This window comes from Heterocephalus glaber, unplaced genomic scaffold (assembly GCF_053883595.1).
Source record: "Heterocephalus glaber isolate CG9 unplaced genomic scaffold, H.glaber_assembly_v1.0 deba00001429, whole genome shotgun sequence".
Classification (NCBI taxonomy): domain Eukaryota; kingdom Metazoa; phylum Chordata; class Mammalia; order Rodentia; family Bathyergidae; genus Heterocephalus; species Heterocephalus glaber.
The window spans coordinates 34,555,394-34,570,019 of NW_028258294.1; the positions used below are offsets into that span (position 1 = coordinate 34,555,394).

Below are 14,626 nucleotides of genomic sequence, written 5' to 3' on the forward strand. Positions count from 1 at the left end.
AGCGGCTGGATCTCAGCCTCTTTACCGAAGCGGCTGTAAGAAGTGCAGCGGAGCGCGACCCGATCCAACTCAGTTACTCCTTGCCAGAGGCTGTAGCTTCCACCTGCACCTTACAGCCATCATGGCAACCTCATCTGAAGAAGTTTTGCTGGTCGTAAAGAAGGTGAGTCAAAAGAAACAGGACGGAGCTCTGTACCTCGTGGCAGAAAGAATTGCTTGGGCGCCTGAAGGCAAAGATAGATTTACAACCAGCCATATGTATGCAGATATTAAATGCCAGAAAATCAGTCCAGAAGGAAAAGCTAAAATTCAGCTTCAGCTGGTCCTTCATGCAGGGGACACAACAAACTTCCATTTTTCCAATGAAAGCATAGCAGTAAAAGAGGGAGATGCAGTAAAGGACCTTCTTCAGCAGCTACTGCCCAAATTCAAGAGGAAAGCAAGTAAGGAACTGGAAGAGAAAAACAGGATGCTGCAAGAAGATCCTGTTCTATTCCAGCTTTATAAAGACCTTGTTGTGAGTTAGGTGATCAGTGTTGAGGAATTCTGGGCCAATCATTTAACTGTGAATGTAATGGGTAGTTCTTCCACATCCAATCACAAGCAGGATGTTGGCATTTCTGTGGCATTTCTGGCTGATGTCCGGCCCCACACAGATGGCTGTAATGGTTTGAGATATAACTTAACTTCTGTTATCATTGGGTCCATATTTAGGACCTATCCAGCAGTAAAAATGAAATATGCAGAAAATGTTCCTCACAACATGACAGAAAAGGAATTCTGGACATGTTTTTTCCAGTCCCATTATTTTCATAGGGACCGGCTGAATACAGGGTCAAAGGATCTCTTTGCAGAATGTGCCAAAATAGATGAAAAAGGGTTAAAAACAATGGCTTCATTAGGAGTGAAAAACCCACTACTAGATTTGACAGCTTTGGAAGATGAACCATTAGTTGAGGGCTCAGGCATTTCCTCTGTGCCCTCTACTTCCCATTCTAAACCCATCAAGGAGAATAGCAATGCTGCCGTCACCAAGAGGTGTTTTGTGGGTTTTTTTGGTACTGGGGATCGAACTCGGGACCTTACACTTTCGAGGCAGGCGCCAGAACCACTGAGTTAAATCCCTGGGCCCATCCAAGAGGTTTAACCGTCATAGTGCCATGACCCTGGCAGCAGGTCTGGAGAAACAAGAAGCACAAAAATGATCCAAATGGTGAGCCCGGGCACACAGATGGGAGTTCTGGAGATGCACACTGCTTTCAGCCAGCAGTCAAAAGGGCAAAGTTATAAGAGTCCATTTATTATGAAGACTTGGGAAAAAAATTCCATATAAACGATTGCACTAAACCTCAAGAAGTCAGATAGGTATTACCATGGTCCAACTCCAACCCAGTCAGTACAATATGCAACAAGTCAGGACATTATTAATTCTTTTCAAAGTATTAAACAAGAAATGGAAGCTTATACACCCAGGTTAACTCAGGTTCTCTCAAGTAGTACTGCTAGTAGTACCATCGCAGCACTGTCACCTGGAGGAGCACTTATGCTGGGAGGGTTGCAGCAAGCCATAAACCAGATGGTGCCAAATGATATTCAGTCTGAACTTAAACACTTGCATGTGGCTGTTGGAGAACTTCTTTGGCATTTCTGGTCCTGCTATCCTGTCAATACACCATTCCTAGAAGAAGAGATAGTGAAAATGAAAAGTAATTTGGAACAATTCCAAGTTAAAAAGCTTTGCGCATTCCAAGAAAAAATTCGGAGACAGTATTTAAGCACAACTTTGGTAAGTCATGTAGAAGAGATGCTGCAGACAGCCTACAACAAGCTCCACTTGTGGCATTCACAATGCATGATGGAGAAGACGCGAGGAGTCTATGGTGCTCACAGGTTTTGTGAGATTGTGGAAACTGTGACCTGCAGGGACTCTGGAAACCTGGCCTGACAGACATGCAGATGACCACAAGGAGTAAGGAGAACTACGCCACACCACTCCCAGAGCTGATGCTATTGTACTTGCACATTGAGAACTGAAAGGAAGAGTGGGACCGTGCCTCAGCTAAACTCTGGGGAGGCAAATTAAGGCAGAACCAAAATGAGCTGAGTTGCAAATATATATGTTTGTGTGTGTACCTGTATATGTGTACATATATGTGTATTTAAAGACTGTTCACTGCAGTTACTCAGGAACTGCTTTTGATTCACATTAAGCTTTCAGAGATCTAAAAACACTATTTTAAAGGGTGCATTGATAAATCTGAGGGGTTTTGGTTTTATTTTGTTTTTCTGTGTAAATTTTTTCCCTAAGTTTATGACACAGGGAAATCCTTAAGTATTTCTCCTCCATCCTCCACTTGCATCCTGAAGTTTTCCTGAATTCTACTTGTACCTTACTTCAGCAAATTAAAGAGAATACTTTCAAGTAAAGCAGAGGGAGACTGTTGCTCAACCATCAGGAGACAGTTGCAGTCTGAAGATGTCATTTAGTCCTGTATTTCCTACAGAAATAAAAACAGTAGATAATTGCACTGAATGTTTGTGGTTGGAGTCCCTAAGTAAAGGGGGAATATTTGCTGAAAGTCGAGTGAGTTTTAATGCAGAATTTTGTCGGAAGACAATAGCGCCGCATGTTTTTCATTGAGTGCAAATGTATATTGCTAAGATGTTTTTTTAAAGATGGTATGTGCTTTGAAAAGAGGAGATTGCATTTTTAAGAGTTTAAAAATCTTACAAGTGAGAAATATAAAAAGACTTATTTTCACCTCTTTAGAAGAAATAAAAGATGTTTCTCATAAAAAAAAACCCCCAAAAAACCTTCCACCTGATTTCCTTAGGCTCAACCATGATCATCTGCCTTCAGATTACTCAATTCCACCTGTAAAGCTCCTTTACTTTTCATAGCCTATTGGCTGCAAGTGAGTCACAGGTCCCACGCTTAGGAAAGGGGATTATGTGGGGTGTAGATATCAGGAGTGGGGGCCACGCGGGCCCTAGGTCTGTCTACCACAGGCTTATCTTTCCATGTCACTATGCATTCTACCACCATATGATGTTAATGCCTCCCTGCATTCTATGATGTGGCTGTACCGTAATTTATTTAAGTGATTATTTATCACTGAACACTGAATAAGCATAGATATTTAAATTTATTCCTTTCTTTTTCTGTTGCACACAATGCTAGATAGAATACCTTTGTACCTATGTCTTTATGCAGAATAGTATTATTTACTTAGAATGAACTCTTAGACATCAAACTCCAGGTCAAAGAATTCACAAAGCTTTCCTCTCTGCCTCTCCTCCCCTTTCTTCTCCTTTGTCTGCAGTGCTGTGGGTCAAATACAGGGCCTTACACTTGCTCAGCAAGTGCCCCACCACTGAGCTACAGGCTCAGTGAACGTAGGCCTTGATACAAATTAAATGATCATTCTTTAAAATGATCATTTTTTTTTTTTGGTACGGGGGATCAAACTCGGGACCTTGCACTTGCTTGAAGTAGAACCACTGAACTGAGCTAAACCCCTGGCCTTAAAATGATCATTTTTGATAGCATAGAGTTGGGGGTCTTTGCTCCTAGCATTGAGTAGTTGGGGACAAGCCCTCAAGTGAAACCAAACAGGTTAGAGGTATCAACTGATGGCTGTCATGATGCATTAATTTAGACTTTATTTTTATTTTGGTATAAATAAAAATATACCTGAGTTTGGGGATGGAACTCAGGGGATCGAACTTGCACTTTTGAGGCAGGTGCAGTGCCACTGAGCTAAATTCCTGGCAATTCAGACTTTAAAGTAAAAGTCAGCCCTGTGCTCTTGAAGATGTGGGCTTGTGGTTGCCTGCCCCATGCCCTTTGAAGCTGAGAATGGTTGGAGTTCAAAATCCCACCCATTCATGTGTCCCGGCCATCCTGACCATGGGTGAATCCCAGAGCCAGACAGCTGTCACCGTGACCAAGTCTGTGGCCCTGTCACTGTTGCAGAGTGCTGCGCATGTCTTCCTGAAGCCCTTAGGTTGTTCTTCTATTTATTTATTTATTTTTTGGTACCAGGAATCGAACTCGGGACCCTGCACTTGCGAGGCAGGCGGTGGAACCACTGAGCTAAATCCCCAGCCCTTAGGTTGTTTTTATTCATCCAGAGGATACGTGAATGCTGATGGTCTGAGCAGGCAGACAGGTCTCCCATGTGCCCTAAACATAGTTTCACTGTATCCCTGAGAGGAGCCCAGATCCAATAAATTGTCAGAAGGTGAATCCAGATTTTGTGGGGCAAAACTTAATCTCAGGGGTCTCTTTAAGAAAAAGAATCAAATTATGAATATGAAATTAGTTTGGGATCTTTGAAGGGCCCCTTAGCTTCATGGAACACTGGCCCTATTTGCCAGTGGGCTAGTTTTACCACTCTTGGAACCCAGTTTTGTTTCCAAACTTGTTGAATAGTTTCTCTTCTTTCCTTTTGTAAATGTAGTAAGATTTAATATTTGAGCAGTCCTTCAATGAATAAACATTTTTTGCAAAGTTACTCTAGTTTAGCCCCTCTCTACCTCAAATCAGTAACACATGTTACAGGAACACAAAAGATGCCACATCCTGCAGTTGCTCATAACATTCTCATGGTCAGTTTGATGTCCAGGACACTGAACAGGGTCATAGGCAACATGTTAGGTGATTACATTATTTCTCCTTTTGCCTGCCTTTGGACAGATGCTCTTGGAGTCTTCTCTGAATAGCACCTGTTTTAGGAGGAAAAATACCAAGACACACAAGTTGAAGTTCAAATATGAAAGCTTTAGCAGAGTAATTTTGGCATAAAATCCACTGTATCAGACAGTATCCCAAGAGGAAACAGATGGCCCATTGAAAGTAGGATAATTTGAGAACGCTTTATTCACAAGGATGTGGTAGGAGTCGTGTAGTAACCAAGAGTTTAGCAGCAGCTGAGCACTGCCACTAGGTGGCTTAAAGGGATGAGAGAGGGAACAGTCACTGACACCCACATAGAGAAGGCCACAGTGAGGAAAGGGGTGGTCTTTGTTGAGGGACACAGCCAGCTTATTGGAGAAGATAAACACTCTCCTCTTTCCCTCAGTCACCTGTTGGGGCTTCACCAGGATGACAGAAGGCTTGGGAATCCTTAGATGTGGACCATACAGGTGAGTCTCACAGTGCAGAGTGCAGTGTAAAGGCCAGGGGCAGGTATGGAGAGGCACACTAAAGGTAAGGAGCACAGTCCACCCCTAAGGCCCCTCAGCACCAAATCCAGACCTTTGTCCAGGAGAGGAGACCGTCTGCCCAATACAGGGCATCTATAATTCCCACTAGATATCATGTTCTTGTGGGATGATGCCAACTAGTCATACTCAGCTGAAATCACTGGTGTTCCTCAGATAAACTAATGAGGAAAGGGGATACTATGGACTGTTTGTGCCTCTCCCTACATTTATGTACTGAAATCCTAAGCCCCCAAGGTGACAGTATTAAGAGCTGGGGACTCTAGAGTTAGGTAATTACGGCATGAAGGTGGAGCCTTCATGAATGAGGTTAGTGCCCCTGTTAAAGAGGCCCCAGAGGGATCCTTTGACTCTCCTACCATAGAAAGGCATATATGATCTAGGGCACAAGCCCTTGCCAGACACTGAAGGTGCATGGGCCTTGACCTTGGACTTCCTAGCCTGTAGAACTGTAAGAAATAAATTTCTATTGTTTATAAGTGACCCAGTTTATAGTGTTTTTTTAGAGCAGCCCAAATGGACTAAGACGAGGGAGAAAAAAAATAAAGCTCACAAAATATAGCTGCTACAGTACCCTCCCTTTTAGCTGACTCTATGGCTTAAGGTAGTGTGTGTCAGTTTTCTCCCCTATAAAGCTGCCCTCTCCAACCACACTGTACTCCTTGGAAAGAAGTCACTATATATAGCCCATGATTCAGGAGCAGAGACAGTTCTAGATTATTAGCTTTGCTTGCGTATGGTCTCATTCCTTTCTCCCATGTTGCAGAGTGCTGCTCCTTCCTCGCCAGTGTTCTGTGACTAACAAACATGCCAGAGATGAGCATTCACCCTGTGCTGCCATCTTGCAGCTGCTCCCAAGATTTATGTGAAGAGTTTTTTTATGTCATCTGCACTCTCTCCTGTTTCTTCATTGACTCTGATCAGTCTTATGTTATTCTTCTTTGCATCATCTAGCAGCTACTGGATTGATTTCTCATGTTCCCTTGTAATTTTGAAGCAATTTTTCTTTTCCTGGTCACTAATTGCAATCTTATCTTCTGTATCTGAAATTCTGTCCTCACATTGCCTCATTCTGCTGTGTAGACTTTAAATGGAGTTTTTCATCTCCTGGAAATCTATTTGCATCTGTTTTATGGATTCCATTTGTTTCCTATGTTGGAATTCCATCATGTTCCTCAGCTCCTCTCTAGATTTATTAATCGTGTCTTGCACTAGGAGCACAATTTCTCTTGTTATCTGAGAAATTATTTCTGATTTCATTTTTTCCAGATCCCCTTTTGTTGCCAGTTCAGTGGGTCCAGGTGGTTGAGTATCAGAGTGTTCTATCTCATTTCCCTTTGGGGTTGCTGTAGGTGATCTGGAAGTCTGGTTTTGAGACTTATTTATGTGTTTTCTCATTTCGACTGGGGGGGCGGGGGCTGTTAGCACCTGCACGGATTACCTCCTCTGAGCTGGGAGAGGTTGGACAGGGGCTGGGAGCAGAGGTAGGGATGGTGGCCCAAAAGCCCTTTCATCTGGGCTGGGAGCAGCGGGAGGGATGGTGGCCGGGAAGCCCCTTCCTCTGGACCAGGAGCAGTGGGGTGGCAGCTCAGAAGCCCTTCCCTCTGGGCCGGGAGCAGCGGGACTCAGTACCATGATCTGGTGGTCCGGTGTCCTCTGCGTCTTTGTAGTGTGGAACCAGGTGGCTGCCTGTCTGCAGCGGGCTGATTCGGCCGCGTGTTCCGTGTGACTCGCGACCTCGGTAGGGCGTGCGCAAACCTGCCTGTCTGCAGCGGGCTGATTCGGCTGCTCCCAAGATTTAGCTGTTGTGGCCAGGCATAGTGGCACACCCCTGAATCATAGAACTGACGCAGGAGAATCGCTGCAAGTTTGAGGCCAGCCTGAGCTGTATAGCGAGTTCAAGGCCAACATAAACTCTTATTAAAAAAAAAAAAGAAAGAAAGAAAACGGTTTAGCTATTGTGAATTGTGCTGCTGTAAACATGGATATGTGTGTATCACTGTAATATGATGTCTTTAACTCTTTTTTTTTTTGGTACTGATGATCAAACTCAGGAGCTTGGACTTACAAGGCAAGCGGGGCGCCACTGAGCTAAATCCCAGGCTGGATGTCTTTAACTCTTATGGGAAGATACCTAGAAGGAGGAATAGCTGGGTCAAATGGAATTCCTATTTTTAGTTTTTTGAGGAATCTCCATACTTATTCCATAGTGATTGTATTAGTTTACATTCCCACCAACAATACAGAAGAGCTCCTTTTTTCCTAAAGCCTAGCCAATATTTGTTATTATTTGATTTCTTGATAATGGTCATTCTTTCTGGGGTAAGATGGAATCTCCATATTGTTTTAACTTGGCCAGCGATGTTGAGGATTTCTTAATGTATTTATTAGTTGATGGCTCATTTCTTTTTGATGCCAATTAATGGTCCACTTTCTGGATGTTTCACAGTTCATTTATGCATTTGCTGACTGAAGGACACCTTGGTGACCTCCAAGTTTTGGCAGTTATAAATAAAGCTGCTGTAAAATAAACACATGAAAATGTGTTCCACATTGCTGGTCATTCGAGACATGCAGATGAAAACAGCACTGAGATTCCACCTCACTCCAGAAAGAATGGCTGCTATCATGAAATCAACCAATAACAAATGCTGCTGGGGCTGTGGGGAAAGAGGAACCCTGCTCCACTGCTGGTGGGAGTGTAGACTGGTGCAACCACTGTGGAAATCAGTATGGAGATACCTCAAAGAGCTAGGACTGGAAGTCCCATTTGACCCAGCTATTCCCCTGTTGGGTATCTTCCCAAAAGAATTAAAAGATTCATACCACAGCGATGTATGTACACCCATGTTCATAACAGCACAGTTTGTAATAGCTAAAACTTGGAAGCAGCCCAATTGCCCATCACCTGGAAACTGGATAAAGAAAATGTGGGTTTTTAAAAAACAAAATGGAGTACTACTCAACCATAAAAAATGAGAAATTAGAGACATTATAGCTAAATGGATGCACATTGAGGAGATACTCTTAAGTGAAATAAATAGGACGCACATGTGTAAATACCAAATAGTTTCTCTGGTGTGAGAAACTGAAAGTGTAAATAAGGACTAAAAAGTATAATAGATCATGTGAAAGGCTGGGGATTTAGCTCAGTGGTGCTGCCTGCCTGCCTCAAAAGCAGAAGGTCCTGAGTTCGATCCCTGGCACCAAAAAAAAATAGATAATGTGAAATAGGAAGAAAAGGGGCAAAGGGGAAGGGGAAGTGGGAGGGGTAGGGGAAAGGAAAGAAGGGAATGGAATTAATATGAGAAAATGAAAAAATGGAAACAAAGTCTTTGTAAATAGGGAGGGATGGGAGGGCAGGGGAATGGGGAAAAAATAAGAACCAAGAGAGATTACATAAAGGTGCAAATTTCCAATGATGAATGTGATTATATTGTATACCTAAAATGTACCAATAAAATTAATTAGAAAAAATAAAGGGGCTGTAAACATCAATGCACAGGTTACGGAATGGGCATATCTTCAACTCATGTGGGGAACAGGGAGTACTATTGCTGAATGGTTAAGAGAATGATTAGCTTGAAAGAAGCTGCCAAACTGACTTCTGCTGTACCATTTTGTATTCCCACCAGGAATGAATGAGAGAGTTCTTGTTGCACATCCTTGCCAGCATTTGGTGGTGTCAAGTTTTGGATTTTAGTCCTTCCAGTAGGTGTGTAGTGGTATTTTATTACTGCTCCGATTTCCATTTCCCTGATGAGGTGTGACATGGAACACCTTTTCACGTTCTTTGCTGTATAGATCTCTTTGCCCCCCCCCTTTTTTGTCCTGGGGATCAAACTGAGGACCTCATGCTTGGTAGGCAGGGACTGTGTTGCTGAGCTAAATCCCTGGCTCATCTTTGGCCCATTTTAAAAATCAGGTTGCTTCTTTTTTTTTTTTTTTGTACCGGGGATCGAACTTGAGTCCTTCTGCTTGCAAGGCAGGTGGCAGAACCACTGAGCTAAATCCCTGGCCCTAAGGTTGCTTCTTTTCTTATTGAGAGTGTTAAGAGTTTTTCAAGCCAGAGATTTGCCTCAGTGGTGCCGCAGCCTGCCTCACAAGTGAAGGGTCCTGAGTTCGATCCCTGGTACCAAAAGAAAGTTCTTCATATATTTTGGATAGCAATTGTTTACTAGATGTGTGTTTTACAAATATTTTCTTCCAGTGTGGGGTTGTTGTTTTATGCTCTTAGCATTGTCTTTTTTTTTTTTTTTGGTACCGGGGATCAAACTCGGGTCCTTGTACTTGCGAGGCAGTTGTCGGAACCACTGAGCTAAATCCCTGGCCCAGCTTTGTCTTTTACAGAACCAAAAAATTTAATTTTAATGAAGCCAAATTTATCAATTATTTTTTTCATGGATCAAACTTTTAGTGTTGTAACTAAAAAGTTTCATCAGGTGGATGAGGTGGCACATACCTGTAATCCTGAGGCTGAGGCAGGAGGATCAATCACAACTTCAAGACAGCCTGGGCAACTTAGCAAAATTCTATCTCAAAATAAAAAATAAGAAGGGCCACAGATGTAGCTCAGTGGCAAAGCAGCCCTGGGTTCAATTCCCAGGAATAGAAAAAAAAGTCATGAAACTCAAGCCATTTAGGTTTTCTTCTAGGAGTTTTATAGCTTTGTGTTTTACATTTAGGTCTATGGTCCATTCGGATTTAATGTTTGTGAAAAGTTAAGGTCTGTGTCTAAATTTGTTTTCTTGCCTGTGGTTTGTTGGCTTTGCTTCTTTGTTAAAGACCAGTTGACTGTTCATGTGGGTCGGTTTCTAGGCTCTCTCTTCTGTTCCACTGACATATTTGTCTATTCTTTACCAATACTACAGTGCCTTGATTCTTGTAGCTTTATGCTAAGTCTTAAATTCAGTGTGTCAGTCCTCCAACTTGTTCTTCAGAATTGTCACTGTGTTTGGTCTTTTGCTGCTCCATATAAATTTCAGAATTAGTTTGTCAATATCCACAAAATAACCTTTTCTGGGATTTTAATTTGGGATTGCATTGAATCAATACCTCAAGTCAGGAAGAACTGACATCTTGACAGTGTTGAGTCTCCTTATCCACGAACATGGACAAGAACGCAGTTTCTACTCATGCATCTGTCCTCACGAATCTGTCTCTCCCGTCTCAGAGGCTGCAGTTTGTCTTGGGTTCCCTTCTCTAATGGCTCTAAGCCAAGAAGAGTTGTTTTTTCATTCTGTAAAGCTTTTCACTTGTTGTTAGGAGAGAATGTGACTTGGAAGCTCCTTACGTGTGAAATTAAAACCCTGCTCTGTATTTTTCTTTACAGCTTTATTGAGGTTTAAGTGACCAAAGAGATACTGTATATATTTAAAGTGTACAGTCTGGTAAGTTTTAACCTATGTATTCGCCTATAAAACCATCATCACGATCAAGAAAGTGAGCATATCTCTTACCCAGAATTTTCCTCATGCACATTTATATCCTCCACTTACCTCCACCCTTCCCCTACAACAAACCACTGTTCCACTTTCTATTACTATATTAGTTTGCATTTTCCAGAATTTTATGTTTTATAGGGAATTATGTACCATTTTCTTCTAACTTCTTTCAATCATCATAATTATTTTGAGATTCATTTATGTCCTTTTATGTGTTAATAGCTCACCAATTTTTATTGCTGAGCAGTGGACCACTGTGTGGGTAAACCTGTTATGGCTATCTGTTTTCCTGCTGTGGGATATTTGGGTCCATAGAGAGGTGAGGACACAGGATAAACTATTGCCCCAACATTGAGGAGACCGACAGGTGAATACAGGGGCTACTTAGGTATGTGTCATAGGCCTTGAACCTGAGGAGTGAATCTACTCCAACTGGCTGGTAGACAGGCACATTCCATTCATAATCTGCACCCTCCTGGTCCAGAGGTCACCAGCCCCTCAGGTCTTAGAAAAGCAGATGCTGCTATTCTAGAATATAGGCCATCCCCACAGCTTGGAGGGTGGGGAGTTGTTGAGTCCATTGAGGACTGTCAGGCTTCCTTTGAATAAATTCTCCTGTTGATATGTTTTCTCCTTCTTTTTTTGTTTGATGTGGCTTTTTTTTTTTGGTGGTACCGGGGATCGAACTCAGGACCTTGTGCTTGTGAGGCAGGCGCATTGCCACTGAGCTACATCCCCAGGCCTGACGCTCCTTGTTCTCAGAAGTTTCTGCTTTTAGTAAGATACAGAAGCTATGGGAATACATCATTCTGCATTTGTTGACTCCCACTTGCCTCCCGGTCAAAATGATCTTTATGCCGAAGTGACATATTTGAGGATGGTATAACTGAATTCCCTACAAGTTCCACCTCCAAAATCTTGTGCAAATTTTCTGTTGGCCAACTCTGATCCAGAAGCAAACAGAGAAGGGGGTTCTGAGAAAGGTAATTTTAGTCTTAGCTAACTTATAATGGTACAAATCTGCCAAAGGAGAACTTTACAAGAGATCTTATGAAATGGAATTTCACAGTAGCTAAGAGGACAAATTACAAACCACCACATTTTACTACTCGTTAACCTGGCATTCAATCACATCTGTTTTAAAACCATATTTAACTTCCCTTCCAAATAAGGACAATAGCCAAATCATGCTTCTGATGAAAACACTCAGTCCATCAAAAATTTAGAAGCATTCTAAACCTCTCCACAGAAGAGGATACCAACTCCTGCACGTCACTGTATCTTCAGATGACGGTGAAGCCTCTTCTAGCTCAGTGGAGACCCTCTTTGACTAAAGAAGTTAACCTCCATTAATATATCCTGTCTTTGGTTGTATGGTCATAAATGGCATTTATAACTCTTATCTTCTAGTACCCGTTCCACACTTTCTATGTTTTCTGTAATCACTTGTTAGTACTGATTCCTTGTCTATTGGAATGACCCTGAACTCCCTTCCACCCATCAGGGGTGTTAGTAGTTTTATCCAGTTGTTAATTTTTCCCATTAATTTTCATCATATTATGTGGTAGCCTCAGAGGGTCTTCCTTATTTTCACTCTGTTATCACAACTCAAGTGCACTTTTCAAATCAGAATCATCACAATATAATGCTTCGCCTGTTGGTTCATTATCTTGACAAGTCCAAAGTAGATGGGGCAGCCAGAATTTCTAGCTTACTGGAACTGCTGCTGAGCTCCTTGGTGGAGGTCTCTCTCCCTTGGGAAAAGACCTCTGGACCTGCTCCACAGCCCAAAGTTACCTTATGGCTTGATGAGTCAGGAAATACACAGTTCATAATTGGCAGTTTCAGGTCATATGTTAAGTTGGTAATTTTTATGATTTATGGTTTACATCTAGATATCTGTAGGGAACAGGGGAAGGGGACGTTATCAGAACCTCTGTAGTGAGTCTTGGTCTCTTGTGAGCCACGGCAGCACACGGCGAATTATAGGAAAGGTAGAAAAATGAGACTGAGAAGAAGCTGAGCTTTGGGTCTGATCAATGTTGTTTAGGGCAGCAAAGACAAAAGCCCCCAGCTTACCGTATCTTTTATTTAGTATCTCGTATCTTTTATTTAGTATCTCGTAACAAAAGGCTTGTAGAGAGCTCAGTACATCTTGGGTAAACAAGATGTTAACAGTCCAAGAACAATGAGGAACTAAACAGATGTTTGTTCTCCCAGGATGTTTTTTGTCCTAAAAAATCACAGCATCACTGGATCACTGAAGTCTCAGTTGTGACCGGAGGCCAAACTGGAGTTATTCTGTAGCTGGGCTGTAGGCAAGAGAACTAGGTTAACCAAATGATTTTTCCCTAGAATTATGTAGCATTGTTCCCAACAGATATCCTCCCAAAGCCTCATGTGCTCACAGGTGAGATTTTAAAAAGTGAATGAATTATTGGAGCCTGATAGCTAATGTGGTCAGGAGGTGGGGTCTGGTCAGAATAGTGTGGGACATGATCTGGAGGGCATTATTCCCATCCCCCGCTCCCTTCTCTGATTCCTGGCCACCATGATATGAACAGCTTTCCTCCACTAGTTCCTTTCACCATGGGTCCCCCCCCCCCGCCCCCTGCCATGGGTTCTCGCTTGGCAGGTAGCCAACTATGGATTAAAAATGTGGGAACCAAAATAAACCTGCCTCCTTTAAGTAGCAGGTGTGAGGTGGTCAAGCAAGAATTCAGGCTCTCCCAAGGCCTGACAGCAAGCCAGAAATTGTGTCTCAAAAGGCGAACAGTTACCAACAGAGGATGATATCTCTTTCAAAATCCTCAAGTTCTGTGTTGTCGTTTGCCTACAGGAGTCTGGCAAAGGCTCCATAAAGCAGCCCCATTTGCCACAGACACTGAGATCATGGATCTGCTCACTCATAAGACCCAAGTGGTGGAACAACCTACAATATAGCTCAGTCCTGTTGCACAGCCTGTTCTTGTTCTCGGCTGTGCTCAAAACTGGCAGCAATTCCGATTTCTCAGTGAATGGGTTCAAATAGAGCAAAGTATACATTACTTCCAAAATCCTAAGAAGCCTCCTAGGCATTGTCTTTTCTTAGTGGCAAGAGGTGGCAGGTGCAGCAATTTGTCCTTCACTTAAGGATGGTGCAACATGTCTGTCCATCGGAACCCCAGAAAGGGGTGTTTGTGCTTTATTTCCTATTTTCTGATATGCTTGAGTTTTACTAAAGCATCCAGGCTAGGTGCTACATCTTGCTCCGCGTGCCCATGATAGAGTGGGTCAGCATATCCCACAGACTGCAGATGTGAAAAAAGGCTGTGCAGACCAGTTAGAGAGAACAGAGCCCTGATATCAGATGAAATTGGGTTGTTGGGCCTGTCAGCTGAACCCAAACTACTTTTGGCTGTTGCTACTATCAGGTCTGGAGAAAAAAAGCTTACATCAATAGCTACATACCAGATGGCAGGGGATATGCTGATCCGCTCTGGCAAAAAAAAAAACTCCACAAAAAGTGACTTCTGAAACAGCAGTTGGCATTGCTTCCTGATTACAATTCACTGCCACTCTCCATGTCCTCTGCACAAAGCAAATACTGCATTGAATGGAGATATAGTAGGAACCATCAACAATGCATCTTGAGTCTTTACTGATAGGACTGACTTCTTCAACTTTTCGAGAAATGTGGTAGCATTACTTTTGGCTTACTACTTTGGTAATTAGAGGTAGTTCTAGTTGCTTCCACTTAGCCTTTTTTTTTTGGAGGCAGGGTCTCGCTATGTACCTCAGGCAGGCCTTGAACTTGCAGCAATCCTCCTGCCTCAGTCTCCTGAGTGCTGGGATTACAGGCATGCACTGCCATGCCTGGCCTGTGAGGCAGTCTTGACAGAGGGAATTGGAGGAACCCAAACTCTGATTGGGACACTAGAGAACCTTCTACTTCTCTCTGATTTTCTGTGGTTGAA

At 42.7% G+C, this 14,626-nt stretch overlaps 1 long non-coding RNA gene and 2 pseudogenes across 1 annotated transcript; 2 read left to right on the top strand and 1 right to left on the bottom strand.

The window, feature by feature from the left end:
- Positions 1–121: 121 nt before the first annotated feature.
- On the top strand, positions 122–1,120 carry LOC147827940 (general transcription factor IIH subunit 1 pseudogene; annotated as a pseudogene).
- Positions 1,121–1,160: 40 nt separating this feature from the next.
- LOC101720707 (general transcription factor IIH subunit 1 pseudogene) lies at positions 1,161–2,579 on the top strand (annotated as a pseudogene).
- A 10,172-nt stretch (positions 2,580–12,751) lies between these two features.
- Positions 12,752–14,268, bottom strand: LOC147827941 (uncharacterized). Its single transcript, XR_015451686.1, has 2 exons — positions 14,121–14,268; positions 12,752–12,982 (listed from the first exon to the last, which is right to left on the bottom strand). It is a non-coding gene; the product is annotated as an uncharacterized LOC147827941 (long non-coding RNA).
- Positions 14,269–14,626: the final 358 nt, after the last annotated feature.